Raw genomic sequence first — 14,719 nt, 5'->3', positions numbered from 1 at the left:
TGAGCTGGAGGAGATTAGATCGAAAGCAAAGAGTGGAAGGGTTGGAGGAGGCTCGAGAGATAGAGAGAATTGTAGGCTCTGGTGAAGTTTTAGGGGCTGGGGGAGGGTGGCAGGATGAGGAACGTATGCATATGCTCGAGCAGGTTACAAAGGTATAGAGGAGTACAGGTGTTGGAAAATGTTACAGGGATTGGGAGCAGATGCAGATGCTAGAGAAGGTAAAAGAGATATGGAGGTTATTGGAGCTGTTGCAGGCTACATAAATGTAGAGGTGTGTAAATGCTCAGAAAATTGTAGAATAGGGAGAGCTGAAGGAGCTGGAGGAAATATGAAGTAGAGTAGATGCTGCAGGAGGTTAATGAGAGGGGGATGGGACAGGGGAAAGGAGGCAATAGAAGAATTTGGGAACAGTGTAGCTGATGGATGAGATTACAGAGATAGGAGCGAGTGAAATCTGGAGGAGGTTTGAGATTTTATGGACTGGAGGAAGCTACCGAAATCCGAATGCAGGGCCAGAGACATGACAGAGATAGCGAGGCCAGTGCATGCTAGAACAAGCTACAGAGATTGTTATTTTTTTCTTTCATTCACAGGACGGAAGAGAGGCGTAGTCGCTGGAGGTTACAGAGAAAGGAAGGGTTGTGCGAGCTGGAGGAGGTTAGACAGAAAGGGAGGAGTGAAGCGGCTGAAGGAGGCTTGAGAGATAGAGAGGGATGTAGAGGCTGTAGGGGGTTGGACAGACAGGGAGAGTGAGTGGAGTTGTTGGCAGTCAGAGATGTATGGAGGGCAAAGGGGCTGGAGGAAGTTCGAGAGATAAGAAAACTATATGCGGCTAGGACATAAAAGAGATATGTAGAGTGAGTGGGCCTGGATGAGGTGAGAGAGATCGGTATGTTGAAGGGGCTGGAGGATCTTATCAAAATACGTGGGGTGAGGCGACTGGACCTGGTGAGACATATAGGGAGGGACACAGATGGAGATGGATGTAGCTCTTGGAGGCAATGACAAGAAAAGTTAGAGGGACAACTGAGCAGTTTAAAAACTCCAAATTGCACAATGGCTTAATGGAGACCACATTGTAGGAATCTGTGCCATAGACAAGGTACTGGGAGTGAGACCTTGGAGGGCACAATCACAAGAACTATAGAATCAGAGTTATACAGCATAGTCAGCCCCTTTGGCCCCTTCAGTTGACAGCCACAAAAATAAAAAGCCCTGTAGACACTGCAAAGTCATCCTTGCTGACGTCTGGAGAATAGTGACAAAACTGAGAGAGCCATCCTACAGAGCAGTAAAGCAACAATGTGACATAACAAAGCCTCATGGCTTCAGATCAGACTTTGACTCAGAAATTTCTGGCTGAATCATTTCCCTGAACTGGTGGATCAGCATTCCTCCGCATTGAGCCGCACTTGGAGGAAGCGCTGAGAGAGTGGGAAAGATGGAGAATGTAATGGTTCATTTCAAAACCAGCAACAAGAGAGAATCAGTAGCAGCATTGCTGTTTGAGATGGTTGGGTGTGAAAGCACATAGCTGCTGGGCTGGGGCAGCAACTGCTAGGGAAGGGCTGACTAAGAGGGGGAAATGTACTGGGCCTCATCTTCGCCAATCTGCTGGATGCTGGTACATGGATCCATGACTGTATCAGTAACAGTGACTACTGCACACACTATTTCAAGAGATGAAGTTCTACTTTTACATTGGGAATACCCTCCATCATGTATATGACACTACTACTGTCCTAAATGGGCTAGATTTCAAATAAATGTAGCAACTCAACGCTGGGCTGTGTGAAGTGATATGGATCACCAACAACAGCAGAATTTTACTCCAGGGCGATATTGAATAGCATTACCCAGCATATCCCACACTTCATTACGACTATCAAGCCAGGGATCAACCCTTGTTCAGTGAATAACACAGGAGAGGCTGCCAATAGCTGAAGCAACCCTATTTAAAAATGAAGAGAAGGCCACTTCCTCAGCAAATAGGACAAGCAGAAAATGATCGACAGATCAAAATGAACCCAGAACCAACGAATTAGACCTGATCTCTGCAATGCTGTGACATCCAGTCCTGAATGGTTTTGGACAATCAAACAACTCACTGGAGGAGGAGGAGGAGGGGGCTCCACAAATATCATCTTCTTCAATGATGGAAGAGCCCAGCAGAAAATGTAATAAAAACAGTAATTTCTGGAAAAGCTCAGCAGGTCTGGCAGCATCTGTGAAGAAAACAAAATAGAGTGATTGTTTCGGGTCCAGCGACCCTTCCTTAGAAGAGGAGAAAAGACAAGGCCAAAACACTCACAACAATGTTCAGACAGAAGTGTCGATGGAATGATCTGTTTCACTGTCCTCCAAAGATTCCTAGCATTACACGAGGCAGTCTTCAACTAATTCCATTCATTTTCTGTGATATGAACAAACATCTGGAGGGACTGGATAATACACGGCTGATCCACCAGCTAAGGGGGGGGCGATTCAGCAGGAGGTTTCCTCGTCAAAGTTTGATCTGACACCCTGGCATTGTTGCCATGAAAAACAATCGTGTGTAAATATTAGCACATATATTCATACAAGGGAAAAATAATTATATGTCTTTAAAGTCCTTGCACTTAATAATCATTTGATCTTGGGTGTGGCAACAAGCTTTATCATTTCAAAGTCCCTCACTGTGATTTGTGCACTGTTTGCTCATATTTTTATCATAAAATTGAACTGAATAAATGGGTAGATGTGTGCTTTTTGGACAATCAGAAAGTGGTTATTATCAAAGGATGGTTGCATTCAGTGATGTGACTTTGCTAATAACAGTTAGAATGCTGAGAACATTTCCATAGAAATTTATATTTCCAGTCACACGCAAGGATGTTGGTCTGGGAACATGCCGACCACCATTGTCACTGCACAATTCAGTTTGGACACTGACGTGTGGAGCTGACATGCACTGGATATTGTTAATAAGGGATTCAATGAAAGGCGACGCATGCTGCAGGAGTCCATCACCCTTATAATGCCTTCGTTCAGGATCAGGTCAAAGATGCACAATTACAGGGGTGAGTTGGCACATCAGAAGTCATCAACAGAGATAAAGTTATGAGGCATGGTTTTTGGCAGGTCATTTTTCACAAATGTTAAACTGCATTTGGACCAGTACTGAGTCTGGTGCTAGTTCATTGGCCAAGCTGCCCCATGCACTTCCTTGTTGTTCAGGGATGCCTCTAAAGTTCTGTTGTGAGCCATTGTGTGAATACCAGTCCAAGTCCGGTTTAGTTACTCTTGGGACAGATTTAGGAGATGGCCAGTGTTTTGGAGGTAGTGGTGAGGCCCGGTAACACAGCAGCTGAGAATTCAATGTTTTTGGTTAAGTTTATTTTTCACAAATTTGCTGACTGCAAGATGATGTGTTCACTGACCTGAACGTGATTCAACTGTTCACCAAGTCACAAAATTCTGTATAATTAGGTGTGTACTCTGGTAGTTTAATTATTGTCACTTCAGTTGTTTGCAAATTGAAAATAAAAACATTGCATTTGGTTCATTTTAAACATATAAGAAGTAAAGTGATATTAACTCTTTGTTGTACGAAATGTAAAAGTGGGTTGCATTAAATTTTCATGGACGAATTAAGCAACGGTCAGACATTGACTGTAGAGCAGGATTCTGTGAGCAGGATTATGTCCCAAGCAAAATCATCACCTTCTCTGCTAGTTCCTGTCCATTTGACCAGCAGAACCAGGCAGCGGGGGCAGCGACTTGGTATCGAGTCACTATAGTGTTCAGCATTGATGTCTGAAAGTAATTGATGCGCAGTATAACCTCAACGTCATGCCATGTTCCTGATGTCACTGGGGTTACACTCATCTAGCAAAGTCTTACCTGTCTGAGGCTTCAGACTAAGCTATGAAAAAAAAATTGATATTGTAAGTAGGACATTTTTATCCATTGATTTTGGCAGGCACTAGCAGGGGCAGACTTTATTTGTCATCACCAATAGGTCTGCAGAAGGTGACACGGATTTGCCTTCCTGAAACTCTTCTCATCCAAGTGATGCAGATGTATGCAACGAGCTGTTTGTAAGGAGATACCAAGGTTTTTTTTTACCATATTATTCCCTCTCCAGGATGACATGTAACTTGAATAACAACTTGAAGAGACTGGGTTTCCCATTGCTCACTCACCGACATTACCAGAGCAGGATTCTCTTCAATTCTCATTGGTCACAGTTTTTTCTTCAGGGCACTTGATGCCACAATGAGGCAAGTAAAGCTGGTGGCATGGGAAGTTACTCTGATCTCAGTTTGAGTGACATTGGAACGTCAGCTGAAACAATAAAGAGCGAAAGTACAGAACACAGTATTTTTGAATAATGTGCTCACTACCTCACAATATTACAAAAGGAAGTTTTAGGCACAGACTTCTGATTCTGTCAGGTGACATTTGTCTTATTCTTGATTAGGCTGTTTGGTTAAATGCCCTGTCAGAGGGCAAGAATGAAGCTTCACTCTGTTCGACTGTGAACAAAACTATCCCATTTCCAGCGCATCAGACAGTGGCAAGCATACACTGCTGTCTGCTCCTAGTGGGCATTGAGCATTTCAACCTCATCATTCACTGATGACCAATAGCAACTTGGAAATCAGCAACTTCTATCATCCTAGCTGGAGGATGAAAAGGGAAAGAGAGGATGGGGAGGTGGGAGAAACCAGGACAGAGGAATGACATACATTGGGGGTGGTAGAAGCAGAGTGTAAAGGGAGATGGTCAGTGGAAGGGTATGTAGCAGCAGAAGGGTCTGTCAAAGGGAAGCAGAAGTGTAAGGAAGGAGGAAGAGGACTGGCAGGTGAAGTATGAGTGACCACGAAAAGCATGTATTTCAAGAAGAAAGATTGATGGAGGTCAAGCATTGCTGTTCACGAAAATTGGATTCTGATTTCCTTTGAAAATTAAGAAAATATTTCTCATGTTTCTTTTCCAACGCTTGAATCTTGTTCAGATTTTACACTGTCTCGGTTTTTCTGTATTTCCATCAAGTGCAGATGAAATGTTATTCTCCTCACCACCTCCCCCCCCCCCCCCCCCCCCCCGCCAACTCGCGTGCAATGTCTTAACATTTTTCTCACGGTAGACATGAGAATATGGTGTGATTGCCTACAATGTGTCCGTAATGTAGAATTTAATTGTATCTTTCTCCTCATTACTCGCTCTCTCACACAATCTTCAAGAATGAGGCTGTGTCCATTCTGCAGTTGAATAATTCCTTCAGCTCTGACTATTGCAGGGACTGTTACGATAAACATGCTCCAGGTCCATGTAAAATATAAAAGTTTCAGGGAAAAATACCAAAACCCAGCCCAGCATTAATGACGTCAAAGCCGTAAGAATATAACATGCAGAATGGGCATAATGTTAGAGGGTAATTCAACTCCATGTCCAAAATAATATTTGTGTCTCCCCCAGTCAAAGAACTCAAATGTATCACACTGTAAATTCACCAAATTAATAGAATCAAGAGACTGGAATTTTATATTCTTCCTCTGTGAATAATAGCTGGAGAACAGGAAGAAAATCAAGGTTAATTTTGTGATATTTGTAAATAATAATACGTGCAGGAGTAGGCCATTCGGCCCTTCAAGCCAGCGCCACAATTCATTATGATCATGGCTGATCATCCACAATCAGTATCCTGTTCCTGCCTTATCTCCATAACACTTGATTCTACCATCTTTAAGAACTCTATCCACCCCTTTCTTGAAAGTATCCAGAGAGTTAGCCTCCACTGCCTTATGGGGCAGAGCATTCCATGTATCCACCACTCTCTGGGTGAAGATTTTTTTCCTCAACTCTCTTCTAAGTGACCTACCCCTTATTTTTAAATTGTGTCCTCTGCTTCTGGACTCACCCATCAGGGGAAACATGCTTCCTGCCTCAAAAATGTCCAATCCCTGAATAATCTTATTATGTCTCATTCAGATCCCCTCTCATCCTTCTAAACCCAAGTGTATACAAGCACAGTCACTCCGGTCTTTGAACATATGATAGTCCCGCCACTCTGGGAATTGACCTTGTGAACCTACGCTGTACTCCCTCAATAGCCAGAATGTCCTTCCTCAAATTTGGAGACCAAAACTGCACACAATACTCCAGGTGCGGTCTCACCAGGGCCCTGTACAGCTGCAGAAGGACATCTTTGCTCCTATTCTCCATTCCTCTTGTTATGAAGGCCAGCATGCCATTAGCTTTCTTCACTGTCTGCTGTACCTGCATGCTTGATGATGATGAGAATGTGGGAGATGGTGGATGGAGAGGATATGATAAATAATTTTGTGGATGTCACAAAGATTAGCCGGGTGTTTCACAGTGAGGACGACAGGGCGATATAAACAGGCTGTTCAGGTGGCCAGAACAGTGTGACGAAATTTAACACTGATAAATGTGAGTTAATGCACTTCAGAAGTAGCAAGGCAAGAACATACTCAAACTGTGAAGAGAGACTAGAGTTGTTCACTATTATCTTTGGAGCAGAGAAAGTTGAGGGGGGAGCCTGATCGCTGTATGTGAGAGCATGAGAGGTACGGACAGGGTGAACAGATAGCAGCTGTTCACCTTCCATGAAGGGTCAAGAACAAGGGGGCACACTTTTAAAGTGAAAGGTAAGAGGCTGAGAAAGGATTTGTGCAATTTGCGTTGAATCCAGAAGGTAGTATGCGTCTGGAATGCACTGCTTAGGAGGGTGGTTGAGGCAGGTAACATCACACACTTTAAAAAGCACTTGGATCAGCACCTGGTGGTGCAGACTCGATGGACCTTTTCTCAGTTGTACGATTCCATGTGGTGGCTGCCATAAAAGCTCTGATGTATTCCGAAGTCCTAGCCAACGGCACTTGTTTTTTCAGTTTCATCAGCTGTGCTCAGTAAAGGGTTATTTTACAAATCAGCATCATCTCATGGAGTGTTGGCACTAAATCAATCTTGGACATCCCAGCTACGTCTGAAAACATCCAGGAAGTTTCAAATGGTCAGTGCGAGATTATTCCAGCTGTTTGCCACTATCATTTTAACTAATCCAATGGCATGGGTACAGCTTTTCCTTCATTATAACAAATACTTTCAGCTGTAAGGGTGTCATTTCTCAAAAGAAGAATAAGCTCCTCCCTCCCGCATACGCAGTTTGAGAATGTACATGTTTTCCTGCCAGTTGCAAACTCCCGTTCCCCTCCAGCGCTCATGAACTCGTTGACCGTTTCAGTGATCTGGTTTCATGTTCCTGTGAGTCAAAGTTGCATTTCGAAGACAATATTTCTGTTTTTGCCAGGATTGTGAATGATCAAAGCAGACCATTCCTGACAGGGAGGAAAACAGTATCTCTCAGCACGGTTTCACAATCCTCAGTTCCTGCAGCAGTCGATAACTTTCTTCCGAAATATGTGGACACCATTCAGGTTTTGCTGATGAATGTCTAACAAGAATAGTTCTTCAAAACTGCAGGACAGTTGCCACATCCAACACGAGGTAATCCAAAAGCTCCTCTTTGATTTTCAGCATGAAGATCAACTTCCAACGAAAAATATCCTGTGTGCAACTGCTGATCAGAAATTCAACTGGCGCAGCCATCTAAAAGAGCATATCTGATGCTGGGAATTTGTGGCGAGTAACTCACCTCCTAAAGCTCTCTAAAGCCTTTCCACTACCTACAACGGGCCAGGCAGGAGTGTGATGGAAGATCCTCAGGTACCTGGATGAGCACAGCTGCACAAACTCGATCGAGGAAAACGTAAGCGGCTTGTTTAACACTCTATCCCTCTCCAGTAATGCTCACTGCCAGCAACACTGACACACCAGATACACTGCTGAGACTTCCTCCCAACAGCACTATGTATGCACCAACACCAAATCATAAAGCCGTTGAGTTATAATGAACGGAAACAGACTTTCAGCTCAGCTCCTCCATGCCAACCACATAACATTCACTGGGTGTGGGCGTCACTGGCTGGGCCCATCACTAATTATCCAGAAGGCAGTTAAAAGTCAGCAATATGGCAGTAGGCCTGGAATCACATGTAGGCCAGGCCAACTAAGGATGGCAGGTTCCTTTCTGACAGGACATTTGTGAACCACTTGGGTTTTACCTGACAGTTGGTTCATGGCCAGTATTGGTCTATTAATTCTCAATTTGAATTCAAACTCCACCATTTGGCACAGCAGGATTTGAACCCAGCTCCCCAGACCATTGTCTGAGTCACTTAATTAAAAGTCCAGTGATTATACCACTCGAACACTGCCTCCCCAAATACTCCAAAGAGCGACGAACTTGTGCAGTATGATATGTCCAAGGTTTTGTCTTCATGTTGTCACTGAAAACCTTGTCAAGCCATGAATGATTTTTTTCACCTTCATACAATTCCTCTTCCTCCCAGACAATTACTTTAATGGGGAAGTATTCAGCATTTTCCTAAATATTTGCCTTTATTCTTCAGCTGTCCAGTCCTTTACTGTTTTTGCCCAGTCTACTCAGGACGCCTCCCTCCTCAGACTTCTACTGTTGTCTTTGCGAAACCTCAAAGCTCTTGCATGAAACTGGTGTGTCCCGGCTTTCAGTCCGAATTTGCAGCTCCCCCATGTTGTGGTTACTCCTCCAAGAATGTCCTTAACGAGAAGACCATTTATCAATGCTTCCTCGTTACATAATACCAAATCTAAAGTAAACAGCCCTCTGGTTGTTCCTATGACATGTTGCTGTATGAAACAATCCCTCATACCCTCTATGAATTGTTCTTCGAGGCGATCCATGCCAAATTGATTCATCCCATCAATATGCATATTCAAACCACCCATAATTACAATTGTGTTCTTCTCACAAACACTTAATTGATCTGAATTTAGAGAGACAAGACTTGATCAGGGATAGTCAGGATGACTTTTTTTGAGGGAAGTCTCATTTTGATTGATTTCTATCAAGATGATCATTTATATGTTTTTTTTCAGCAAGGGCTGTTGACAAAGTCACACATGAAAAACTGACAAAGAAAGTTAAACACAAAGGTATCAATGGTAATTTGGCAAGTCACATTCAAAATTGTCTTAATGGCAGGAGACAGGGGATGGTTTTAGAAGGCTGTTTATATTACTGGAGATCAGGTCCTTGATGAAACCATATCTCAAACATTGTGCAGTGTTGTGTGCAGTTTTGGTTTCCTTACCCCATTAAGGATAAACCTGACATTGAGGGAGCGCAGCAAAGTATCCCCAGACTGATCTCTGGGATGGCAGCCTTATTGTTTGAGCTGAATTCAAGTCAACTGGGCTGAAATTCCATGAGGTTTAGGAAAATGAGTGAAGATCTCATTGTAATATATAAAACTCTCACAGAGTGAGACAGTTTGGAAGCAGGGAGAATAATGCCCTTGGCTGGGATATCTAAAATAAGGGTTATAATGTCAGGTACAGGTAAGCTAGTGGACAATGATATGAGCATGAATGCCTGCACACAGAGACTGGTGAACCTTCGGAACACTCTGCCACACAAGGCTGCAGAAGCCAGACACTGAATACAAATAATAATTTCTCGACACTAAATGGATGGGCGGAGAACAGGCGTATGAGATATAGGATCAGCATCATTATGTTGAGTGGTGGAGAAAAATCAATGGACTGAAGGAACGACGACAGTTCCTAGTTTATATTTTTTTGTTTTCTAATGATTAATCACTTCCAGGGCTATGTGCACTGTGTGGAAGAAAAGCATTGGAGAGATGTTCAGCCATGAACTAGAATGGGGGACACTAAATGTGTTGAATGGCCTTCTCCTTTCCTGATATTTCTCTACCGCCCGTGGGAAAGCTCTTTAAATGTTCTCACAAGCTCTCAGATATCAGGAAGGAGGCCTGTGTATGTTCATCCATGAACTAGATTGGGTGACACTAAATGGATTGAATGGCCTTCTGCTTTCCCGATATTTCTGTGCCGCCCATGGGAAAGCTCTTTAAATGTTCCCACAAGCTCTCAGAGATCAGGAAGGAGGCCTGTGTATGTTCATCCATGAACTAGATTGGGGGACACTAAATGGGTTGAATGGCCTTCTCCTTTCCTGATATTTTTGTGCCGCCCGTGGGAAAGCTCTTTAAATGTTCCCACAAGCTCTCAGATATCAGGAAGGAGGCCTGTGTATGTTCAACACAACAGTGTTTCTTTGTCCCTTTTCCGATGCTGTGGCTGGGTGTTCCATCCGATTTTATCCTTTAAGGCATCAGAGCAGTTTGATGCAATTGAGTCCCTTGCTTGGCTGTTCCAGAGAACATTGAAGTGTTCATCACATGTCTGTGTATCTGGAGAGGCTTTTCGGCCAGATTAGGACAGCGCGGTAGATTTGCATCCTGAAAGTGTGTTGGTGAAGCACATTGATGTTTCCGATCGATATTGGCTTCGATGTCACTTTTACTGACACCAGATTTGAGACTTCGATATTTTATTAATTATTCTTAACATCCCCCAGCTACCAAAGCATTAGCCTGGTCTGGATTAGAAATCCAATGATATTTCCACAACAGCACCATCTCCACATGGGGAACTATCAGAAACCACACCGAGCAGGTTATTTCTGTGCTGCTTGACAGCTCTGTCAAAAACAACTTCCAACAATTCGACGATCTTGATGAGACTGAGGGTGAGGCAGTTGGTCAGATTGTAACTATTCTCCTCTTAGGGGACTGGGCACAGCTGAGTAATTGTCCACATTGCCAGGTAGGTGTCAGAGTTGTGGCTGGAATGAAACAGCTTCCCCAGGGGCACGGCTTGTTGTGCAGCATAAGCCTTCAGTCCCATTGCAGGAATGGCATCAGGGCCAGTTATCTTTATCGTATCTTTACTTTATCATTATCTTTTCTCTTGGTATCATGTGCCGCGAATCTAATTGGTTGAAGACTGGCTTCTGTGATTTTGTGGACGTCATGGTGCCGGTGAGGTGAATCATCAACTCGATACTTCTGGCTGAGGAAAGTGGGGATACTACGTCCTTGAAGTTGCACTGATGTGCAGGGCTGTTCCATTATTTAGGATGGGGATATTTCTGAAACCCTCTCCTCCAGGGAGTTGTGTAACTGACCATGCAGATGGGCTAAAAGCCCTCCACTTCATCCTCTCCCCCTGGCCCAACCAGTCCCCCACCACCGATACCCTTATCTACCTAACCAAACTCATCCTTACCCTAAACAAATTCTCCTTCAACTCCTCACAATTCCTACAGGCGAAAGGGGTGGCCATAGGTACCCGTATGGACCCAAGCTATGCCTGCGACTTTGTGGGATACATGGAACAGTCCCTCTTCCACAGCTACACTGGCCCCATCCCCACCAATTCCTCAATTACATCGATGCTTGTATTAGCGCTGCCTCGTGCTCCCACAAGGAGATTGAAATGTTCATCCACTTTACTAACACCTCTCACCCAACATTAAGCTCACCTGAACCATCTCTGATACCTCTCTCTCCTTCCTGGGCCTCTCTGTCTCCATCTGGAAAGTGTCTGGAAACTGATATCTATTTTAAGCCCACCGACTCCCACAGCTCCCTATTCACCTGCCTTCCTGCAAGAATGCTATCCCCTATTCCCAATTCCTTCACCTCCACCACATCTGCTCCCAAGATGAAGCGTTCCACTCCCGGGCATCCCGGATGTCTTTGTTTTTCAAGGAGTGCAATTTCACCCCCACAGTGGTTGAAAATGACCTCAACCACATCTCTTGTGTTTCCCACACCTCAGCCCTCACACCCCCTCCCTGCAATAAAAACAAAGACAGAATTCCCCTTGTCCTCATGTATCACCCCATCAAATTCCAGATCCGATGCATCATTCTCCGCCACTTCAACCATCTGCAATCTGATCCTACTCCCAAGGATATATTTCCCTCCCTGTCCTTTACTGCCTTCCGGAGGGGCCGCGCTCTCCACGATTTCCTCGTCTGCTCCACACTCCCCACTCGCCCCACCAGGCCTGGTACTTTCCCCTGCAGCCACAGGAAGTGCTACACCTGCCCTTACACCTCCCCCATCACCTCCATCCCAGACCCAGGAAAACCTTCCACATTAAACAGATGTTCACCTGTACGTCCGCTAATGTGGTCTATTGTATCCGCTGTTCCCGGTGTGGCCTCCTCTACATCGGGAAAACCAAAAGGATGCTTGGAGACTGCTTTGTGAAGCACCTACGCTTCCCCCTCATTGACCAACCCTGACCCCCACTTCCTATCTACACTCACCTCACCTCTACTAGCCTCATCCCCGCCTCCCCGACCTGTCCATGTTCCCTCCCACCTACCCGCCCCCTCCCCTTCACTGACCAACCCCCGTCACACCTCCCTACCTCCCCTCACCTTTACTGGCTTCATCCCCGCCTCCTTGACCTGCCCGTCCTCTCTCCACCTATCTCCTCCACTGATTCCATTTTGTTGCCACCTCCCCCTCTCTCTATTTATTTCAGAGCTCTCTTCCCCTCCTTTTTGAAGAAGGATCCAGACCCGAAATGTCAGCTTTCCTGCTCCTCCGATGCTGCCTGGCCTGCTGTGTGCATCCAACTCCACAGCTTGTTATCTCAGCCTTCAGCATCAGCAGTTCCTGCTGCCCCCATCACCATTCATGACTGGCTCTAGCAGGATAGTTGGTCTGTTGATCTTGCAATCATTCCACCCTGTCTGTAATGTGTCAGTTCTGCTGTCTGTAATGCAAGCAGTCAAATGCAGTATCTATAACAGTTGCCATCAGTTTCAGGTACACATGGTTCTGACCCCGGCGTGTTTGCCTGCATTCGTCACTGTGCTATTGACCAGCTTCATGGGAATCATAGACTGAAGGATTATCTGGGACAAAGAGTCACAGATTCTGGTGGAATACAATTCTGCTGCTGCTGCTGCTGCTGCTGCTGCTGTGGTTTCCATCACCACATGGATGCCCAGTTTTGAGCTGCAATAAGTGCAACGTAATGTCCCCCAGTTCAGACCGAGTCCCCATTGTACACAGTGACCTACTTTGTTTTCTGGTGTGGTAACACTTGCATTTTAATATTCTCATTCTTCTCTCCATGATAACACACCACCAATTTGTCACATTCCTCAAAACCCTTTAAACATATTCATCTGAACGTTTACCCCTCCAGTAGAGGCATCTTTGGGTGGCACGGTGGCTCAGTGGTTCGCTCTGCTGCTTCACAGCACCCAGGATGCAGGCTGAATTCCACCTGCAGGTGTCTGTCTGTGTGGAGTTTGCATATTCTCCCAGTGTCTGTGTGTGGGTTTCCTCCAGGTGGCCCGGTTTCCACCCACAGTCCTAAGATCTGCAGACGAGTTGAATCAGCCATGATAAATTGCCCATTGTGTTGAGCAATGTGTAGATTAGGTAGGTAATAGGGGAGTGGGTCTGGATGGGATGCCCTGAGGGTCGGTGTGGGCTTGTTCGGCTGGGGGGCTTGTTACCAAACCATAGGAATGTTTTTTTTTTAAGTGAATGTTTCTCACCCTGACCATGATTAAGAGCTCTGTAATGTCAGTGATGCAAGTGTTATGTAGTTTCAGAACCAATTAATTTGTTCACCTTGTGCTGTCATTCACTTCTCAGTATATGGTGATCCATGTTGGGCAGGGTTTTTGAGAAACTTTGACGTATGTTTTGGAATTTATTCAAAAACACAAATTGCTGAAGAAATTCAGCAGGTCTGGCAGCATCTGCAGAGTGAAAGCAAAGTTAAGCTGTTGGATCCAGTGATGTCTTTTCAAGGGTCCCAGTTTCTCCAGCAATTTTGCTTGTTTCAGATTTCCAGCATGCACGGTTCTTTGTTTTGTTGAAAATTCAGTGAGTGCTAATTCATTTCTGGAGAAATTCAGCAGGCCTAGAGCATCTGTGGAGTTGGAGAAACAGAGTTAAAGTTTCAAGTCCAGCGAGACTCTTCTTCAGACTGAAAAGGGTATGAAAACAAACTTTTTATAACTTGACAGAGGTGGAGGAGGGGTGATAGAAAACAGAGGGTGTGGGGGAACAGTGCAAAATACAAATGGGCTTTTAATTCCGGTGAAAGAGAAGCAGATGTACAATGGGACTAAATAAAGGTGTGAATGCGGGAGATGGGCTCTCTCTATTGAGTGCAATGTTAACAAGACACAAACAAGACAAAGTCACATCGTCTGCATCACAGACAACAGGAACTGCAGATGCTGGAGAATCTGAGATAACAAGGTGTAGAGCTGGATGAACACAGCAGGCCAAGCAGCATCAGAGGAGCAGGAAGGCTGATGTTTCGGGCTTTGACTCTTCATCAGAAATGGGGGAGTGGAAGGGAGTTCTGAAATAGATGGGGAGAGAGGGAGAGGTGGATTGAAGATGGATCGAGGAGAAGATAGGTGGAGAGGAGACAGACAAGTCAAAGAGATGGGGAAGAAGCCAGTGTAGGTGGGGAGGCAGGGAGGAGATAGTTTAGTCCAGGGACAACAGACAGGTCAAGGAGGCGGGATGAGATTAGTAGGTAGGAAATGGGGGTGTGGCTAGAGGTGGGAGGACGGTATAGGTGAGAGAGGAGCAGCTTAGAGAGGCGGGTATCAGCTGGGCTGCTTTTGCGATGCGGTGGGTGGGGGGGTCGATTTTGAAGCTTGTGAAATCCACATTGATACTATTGGGCTGCAGTGTTCCCAAGCGGAATATGAGATGCTGTACCTGCAGCCTTTGGGTAGCATTGT

Source organism: Stegostoma tigrinum, unplaced genomic scaffold (genome assembly GCF_030684315.1).
Source record: "Stegostoma tigrinum isolate sSteTig4 unplaced genomic scaffold, sSteTig4.hap1 scaffold_58, whole genome shotgun sequence".
NCBI classification, from domain to species: domain Eukaryota; kingdom Metazoa; phylum Chordata; class Chondrichthyes; order Orectolobiformes; family Stegostomatidae; genus Stegostoma; species Stegostoma tigrinum.
Note: the sequence above shows the minus strand (reverse complement) of the source record.